The following is an 8,267-nucleotide window of genomic DNA, read 5'->3' on the forward strand; positions in this document are numbered from 1 at the left end:
TCTAATCTATATCATCACATACATCTATTTTTTTTTTGAAATCTTTTCATTATAAGCCCTGGGCTGTGCCACTTATGGCGCTTAGAATGATAAAGATGTTTTTTTGTTTAGCCAGCCTTGTGGCAAAAACAAGTTGATTAGTCAGCCTTGTGGCAAAAACTTTCAATGAAGTCAGCCTTGTGACAAAAAGTTTTGATTAATCAGCCAGCCTTGTGGCAAAAGTTTCGACGAAGCCAGCCTTGTGGCAAAAACTTTGATTAATCAGCCAGCCTGGTGGCAAAAAGTTTGATTGATTAGCCAGCCTTGTGGCAAAAGAGAAATTTGATTGATTGATTGTTTGTGATGATATAGATGAGATACTCCTATCATAGAGATGATAAATGTCTAATCTCCTAGGGTATTTGTTTTGGATATTGGGGATGCTTATAAGAAGCCCGTGGGTTCTTGTACGAAGCCCAAGAGGAGGCTATCCGAGGGTCCTTGCATTGTAAGCCCAAGAGGAGGCTATGGGAGGGACAATCGAGGGTCCTTGCATTGTAAGCCCAAGAGGAGGCTATGGGAGGGATAAGTCGTTTGTACGAAGCCCAAGAGGAGGCATGGTATAGTTGGTTTGAGCTATTAGAGCGATTTCACCGGGAAACCATACTCTATGTCCTAACCTAAACTAGGGAGATTCTTTGCACGAAGCCCAATAGGAGGCTATGGGGAACCTAGTGTTGTACTAAGTTGAACAAGTATATATAACACGATCACAAATATGAACAAGTACAAACAAATATGAACAAGTACATGAACAAATATGAACAAGTATGAACAGTTATATATGACAAGGTGTGTGTATACAATGGAGTTTATGAAGGAAATATACCTGTAAGGATGATCCGTTTGTATACACGGGGCTCAGGACTTATACTCGGGGAGAGGCCCATTGAGTTTATTCATGGCTATGTAAACAAATATTTATAAATGGGCTTGGGACTTATACCTTAAAGGAGGCCCATGTTTTATTTTATAAAACATGGTTGATTGTTTTGTTAAAAAACACGAGGTTTCGTCGTTTGAAAACAGTTTGAAAGTTTTGTTTTGAAAAACGTTTTCTATTTAAAGAAAAAAACTGTACAAAGAAAAAGGAATGAGACTTATACTCTCTAATATTCGAGAGGCCCAGTTGTTTTGAAAATCAATTGATCAATCCAAAAAGATTTAATCAATAGTTTTCTTTTGAAAAGAAAACCAAAAAGAAATGGTTTATCGTTTTGAAAAACTGTGATCGTTTGTTTTAAAACGGTTCGAAATTTGAAAGAAATCAACTTAATTTAAACAAAGACTAAAATTATGTTTAACTAAGACCTAAATGATTAGGATTTGATCACAAAAAATATTTACAAGTGATTAGGTTAAAAAAAATCAAATGAAAAGTAATATTTAAAGTATTAAAACCATTTAAAAACATGTCATTTTAAATTTAATAAAAATATATCAAATAAATATTATTTTTGTGATTTTTTGGATATTCATAAAATATATATATTAAATGAGAAGTGTACAAAAATGAAGTAAAAAAGAGTTGATTTGATTGGTTAATTAATTAAGTGAAGTTGTATAAAAATGAAGAAAAAATAAGTGTTAAAAAATGGTTTTGTCTTCACAAGGGGTTGAACCCACGCCCTCACTCTCACCAACCAAAACATGAACCAACTGTACCACGCTTGTGGCTTGTAAATCATACGCGTTCAATTAATTATATTATCAATCAATTTTCCAGAATTCATGAACAAGAAAACGCGCCAAGAACACAACCCCAACTGAAATTTGAAAATCTCTAAAACTGTGTTGTTTTGATCAAGTAAAGGGTCTATCTCAATCGGTTTTTCACGAGGAACATGATGGTGATCTCATAATTCATTTATTTTTGCTCTAAGGTGATCAATTTTGTGATGAACACGAAGAACCCTAAAACTGAAATTCAATGTGAAATCGTGTAGGTGCAAGTTATGATGCAATTGATTGAGGGTTAATGATCCTCATATATGCAGAAACAAGATGGTAAACCAGTTTTTCATTTATGATGCATGTATGTATGAGTTTGAAGTTCATGAAGCTTACCTTCAAAAACGACAAAACTGGAAATTGAATTCTTCAATAGAGGTGTTACAGATGTTGTTTCTTGATCTGGACAGCTTCAATGATGATTATAGAACATGTTTGAATGCTTGGAGTGGATTGAAAACATCTGGATCAGTTGGTGGTACCCGATCTGCAGTAGGGTCAATTTGAGGATCAAGCTTGATGATTCTGATGTTGCAGGCTATATGTGATGGATTGGATAGTTCATATGTGATATATGGATGATGTTAGAAGTGTTAGTTTGGACAGAAATGAACTAGAATTGATTTTGGCATGATAAGGCTAGTGTTATGCATATTTGGGAAGTGAGGTAGTGATTCTGAGATTTAGTTGTTTTTGGGGTGTGTGAGTGGATCAAACAACTTCCATGTGATGTTTAGGAAGTGTTAGAAGCAACACTTTGCTCAGAATTTGCAAGAGATGGAAATTGCAATTCTTCCTCTTTGAAACTCATGAAACTTGCAACTTAAGAAAGAAGAGAGAAAACCTATGATTTGTGAGGTTTTGGTGTGATTTTGAATGCGGATATGACCTCTATTTATAGGCCAAGTTTTCTGAATACAAAGCCTTGCAAGTTGATCAAAGAATGGTGATTTGGCATTTGGAGATAAAGTGGAATCTTTCACATTAAATGCAAATGGTTAAAATGACTTAACCATGGTTAATCTTCCAAGCTTCTTATCTCTTTCCAATCTGATCTCAAATCAGAAAATGACTTGAAATTTTAAGTGAAATGATCACTAATAGCAAAATCCAAAACCATAGCTATGCTCCATATTTTTTCATGCTCTTGGACATTTTGGAAAGCTCATGTTATGTACTTCAAAACCCTAGTTGAAAGTTTCTTCAAGGCCTTTAAGGAAATGGGTGAAAAAGAACCATGAACTTTGAAGAAAATGAGATTTTAAGTGAAATTTTCAAAAGATGGTGGCTTTGAAGCTCCATATCTCTTAAATGGTTGATCTTTTGGAAAAAAATCTTATGTGACAAAGTTGTTTATTGGATCAAAATCTATAACTTTCATGTTGGAAGTTTTTTTCAGTTTGTAGGTGAAATTTTGAGTTATTCCCTTCCAAAGTTTGGGAAAAACCATTGAAAAACACTTAGAAAATTTTCTAAGTATGAAAGTCAAACTTTTGACTTTTTGATTCTTGATTGATTTTCTTGATTTTCCTTGATCAAATGACTTCATATATCATATATTGATGATTTAAAACTTCAAAAGTCATGGTTGACCAAAATTTCAAAAAGTCAATGGTGATCTTGTACAGTTGACTTTTTTCAGACGAATCGCGTTTCTGGAGATTTCAAATGAACCAGACTATCCTCACCAAATGAATGGTATGAATGGATCACATTGAATTATTGGAGGACCTTGAGCCATAGTTTAAGTTGTGGTACCATGTTCTGATTAAAAAGTCAGTTATTCAGGTGAATTAGGTCAAAAACCCTAATTGTCGACCTGATGAAATTGATGACTGTGGATCTTGAAATGAGATAAAATTTCCATTGGATATTGTCATAGGGATTATTTGAAGATGATTGAAACCTTTGAGTGATTGCCTGGAACTTTTTAGGGTTTCCCAAATGTGATCCCTGATTTTAGTCCCTGATAGTTCAAAACCCTAATCTGTTGATTTGAAATTTCACTATTGATCAATCCTTGTGTGAGAGATGTCTTGAGTCAATAGATTAGGTCAAAATGATGTGCTTGGGGTCTTGAGGTCATGTCCCAAGTCATTAGGTCAAATCCTGAGCAAAAATCAAGAGTATGCTATCTTCAGTCAAAACCCTAATCTGGTTGATTCAGAGCCTTTGAGCTTGTTGAAATGAACCTTTGAGGACCAAATGTTGATTGTTGATGAAGATGATTCATTTGAGATAAAGGGAGAACAAACCCTAATTGTTGCTTGTACTGATGAGTGATTTCTTAATTAAACCCTGCTGAGTTACAAGTAGCAAACACAAGCTATGCAATTTGTTAGAGATGCAAATGATGCATATGCAAATGATATGAGGTGGTATCTTAGGTCAAAAATTGGGGTATGACAGAACCCTTAAAGAGTCTGTGTAAGGTAACGTCGGTCTGATCATATGGATTAATGGTTTTAAAGCTTTGCTACCTAACATTTTGATTAAACTTTATGTTGTCCTTACTAAGGTTAAGTTTTAAATCAAAAGATACCTAACTGTACTAACACTTTTATACCTCATTTTTTTGAATTAGATTTGTCATTATTAGAACAAGTGGGAGATTGTTGGAAATTAATGAATAATTAAGGTCATGGGTATGTTCCAATATGATAAAAATGGGTAATTGAATTAATAACAATAAATGCATTGCAAATAGTCCCACATAGAAAGTGGACTAACTTTAAGAGCGTTGATAAAGAAATTGAAGCATTGAATTCAACAAAAGGACAAAAGAGGATAAAGTACCATATGGACTAGCGTGGTGGTGGTTCCAAGCATTATGTCACTTTTCTCAACTATACAAACCTCCGCCGTTGTCGCCACATGTGACACCTGTTTCGGCTCCAGCTCCAGGATTGGCTTTGAGGGTGTAGGCGTATAGGCACTAGTGATAGCTTGAAGGTGTAGAATATATCTATAGGCGGACCATTGCAAACTTCTGCTGAAAAGTGTTATTTTATCAAGAGTTGAAAACTTATGAAACAACACATGCATGACCTATAAATACATTATCGAGAATTTCAAAAAAACACACAATCAAACATTACATCCTCTTTGTTATTCCAAAAACTCTTCCTTGCAAATTTGAGTTCTTCACCAGTCTTGTGCAGACTCGATTAAGAGGCTGAATTATCCTTGGCATTCTTGCTTTCCAATTCTAAGATAATAAAGAGAGTGTTTTAAATACTTTTAAGGGAAATGATTTTATTCAAGATTCAGACCTGGATCCATTTAATCTTATCAAAACTTCTAACAAGGTTTGCATGAGTATTTTCCATGAAGAGCTATGATGGATTGTAAGAACAGAAAATTATTTGGGTTTAAGGTTTGTGTTCTTAGATATTTTTAAAGGAGAAAATCATTTATTTATCAATCCTTTTTTATCTAACCTTTATTTGTTTATATCATAAACAAATACATAAAAAACAATTGAGAATATAGTGGTGCTCACCATTTGATCTTGTCTAAATATCAAGGATTTGAAGATCTAACATATGATCTTCATGGACAAAATAATTTTTATTTTTAATATTCTGTGTAAACAATGTAATATTTCGGGTAAACATTGTAGTTTGTAAACAAATTATATTATTAATTTTATGTGTAAACAATATAACAAGTTTTAATTTAAAAAATAAAAAGAAGACAATTTATCTTACCCCTCGATTTTATTTATTAACAATATGTATAAGGCGCTAGTTTTGTAGATAATAAAAGTGCAAATGATGGGTTTCGAACCCATGTGCAAATAAATTTACCATTCGGTGTTTTAAAAACCGAGGTGTGAAGTTGTTACTTTTCATAATGCCCTTCTTTACCTCGCTTCTTTAGCCTAGGTAAAATTCATTTTACGTTTGAGGTTAAAAGTACTTTTGTAGTAGTGATATAATACAAAACTAGACAACCGATAAAATATATGGTAAAACATAAGCAAAAGCAAACTATTAAAGAGGCCGACTACACCATCCTCAGTAATCAAAACCATCAGTCCTCAGCCTCAACTTGTGGATTACCTGTATAAAGTAAAAAAGTAGAAACATAAAGACAAGAAAGGGGTGAGAATACATTCCACAATTTATATGGTATTAAAATAACGACACTGAATACGGAACTATACAACCAATAAAAGATATGACAAAACATAAGCAAAAGAAAATTATTAAAGAGGCCAACTACGCCATCCTCGATAACAAAAACTATCACTCCTCGGTCTCAACCTGGGGATTATATGTATAAAATACAAAAGTAGAAACATAGAGATAAGAAAGGGGTGTGAATACATTGTACAATTCAAATAGTGTTAAAATAGTAAGTATAGTATAATCATCATATACACTCAAATCATAATCAGATAAAATAGATAATTATGCATGCAATGTTCATCTCTTCTACTTTCATGCATGTGGTACTAATCTCTTTCATATCAAAGGTGTGTTAGTGATGTGTCCAACCTGTCACTGGATCGAAATCATACTCATCACTGAATCGAAGTCCTACTCATCACTGGATCGAAGTCCTACGTATCTCCAATATACATGATGCCTAAATTCTATAACTAATACAAATCGGCATCCACAATACTCCAACTCCAATCCTCTCCATTGAACATCAGTCTTACATATCACTGATTCTTTCGAACCTAAACACATTGTCATCATCATTAAATAATTGTCGGTGTAAGGCCACATCACTAGTTCTCTTGCATCTAAACATCTCAACATGGATTCTTTCGAACCTAAGCATATATCACATAAACACTTGCACCATAACCTTAGTAAATTAACTCATATACATATTATCAACCATTGAACATGTGCCCTAAAATATTAACAACTAAATTCACATAGTATCTAATCAAAATAGCCCCAAAATCATGTTTCTTGTTAGCCATACCTTAGATTCGAATAATTATGAAAAATATCAAATAGAGTTGAAATCAAGCAAATGAATATGTTTCAGAAATATTAGAGAGTCTATTTTAAGAATATTATTTTATTTGGCATTCGACGTGTAATATATGTTCACTGAGAAGTGCCAAAAATGTACTTATTTTGTGTATGTAAATAGTGGCACTTATCGATACTTTTGTTAATACGGTTTGAATAATTCCCCGTTTTGTGTATAAATACGTATACTTTGTGAATAGTTGTATTTTCATATACTTTTATACCATTTGATAGTTTTTCCTGTGTTTTGTAGGTAGTTATGCATATTGGAGCCTTGAAGAATAAAGTGTCAAAGGCACGACTTCGATTTCGCAGTTTTGGTGCAAAATTATCATTTTGGATGATAAGGATGATAAAAATTATCATTTTGGTTTCCATTCATTCATTATTGGATAGAGCATTGAATAAGCTTTCCAACGCTTCGAACCGGGCGCAATTCGGAGTTACGGTTCTCAACTTATGGCGAAAACAAGATTTCACTTTTGCTGTCAGTCCGCTGAGCGGAGGGGGTCCGCTGAGCCGAGCTCCAGCGGAGCAAATCAGAGTCTGGATGCAATTTTGAGTCCGCTGAGCGGAGGGGGTCCGCTCAGCGGACCTGCTAAGACAGCAGCTCGTTAAAAGGGGCAAAAATCACATTTTTAGGTTATGGTTTGGGTATTTTTGAGTCCCAACACCATCAACTTCATTCTTAGAGTAGAATTGGCTTAGAAAACAACTTCGGAGGTTGCATAAGGATGATCGGGGGTGGATTGAGCGTCGAGCGGAGCTGACAAACCGGGAGATCTTCGGTTCATTTCTCTTCTTCTTTGTGTATTTCTCCTTGGTTGGGTTTGTTTGTATATTTACTTGAATCTTATGTATATTTACCGATTATAATGTTATATTTAACTTGCTTTACGAATCTGCGTTGATGTTATCGTGGATTTTTGCTCTATGCTGGGGATTTAGGGTGCTTTAGAGATAAACTTCTTGAATCCTTATCTAGGATGATAATCTGTTGGCTCTGAACTCTAGAGATGGATTTAGAGCTAGCATTCACTGTTTGTATCTGTTCTTAATGCTTTTGTGTTTGAGCGGCGCGCGAGAGATCGCCGACGCGAGAACACGGATGTTCTCGCGACTTCGCGTTATAGATAACCTTAGTTGTGAGATGATCTCGTTTGTGCTCCAGAGATGGACGCATATGTGAGAGATACGTGATGACATAGATGAGTATCGTAGGTTGAGTATACCGGGTTGGTAAGTGTATGTTTGTGAAGAGTGAATATATTTACATTCCTGATAAGTTATTTCTCTTCTAAGAATGTGTTTATTCTTTTCCTGTCTATATCTTTGTTTACTTTTTGCTCATTCAAACCCAAGCTCGAAATCATAGAAAATATTGAATGGCATCTCTCCATCTCTGTGAACGATAATTCCTGGATCAATATTTCCAAATCTTTTTTGTTGCTTGCCCTATGCTTGCTTCAACATTCACACACGAGGCATTTGTTAATCATC

Source organism: Vicia villosa, unplaced genomic scaffold (genome assembly GCF_029867415.1).
Source record: "Vicia villosa cultivar HV-30 ecotype Madison, WI unplaced genomic scaffold, Vvil1.0 ctg.002596F_1_1, whole genome shotgun sequence".
In the NCBI taxonomy this organism is placed as follows: Eukaryota; Viridiplantae; Streptophyta; class Magnoliopsida; order Fabales; family Fabaceae; genus Vicia; species Vicia villosa.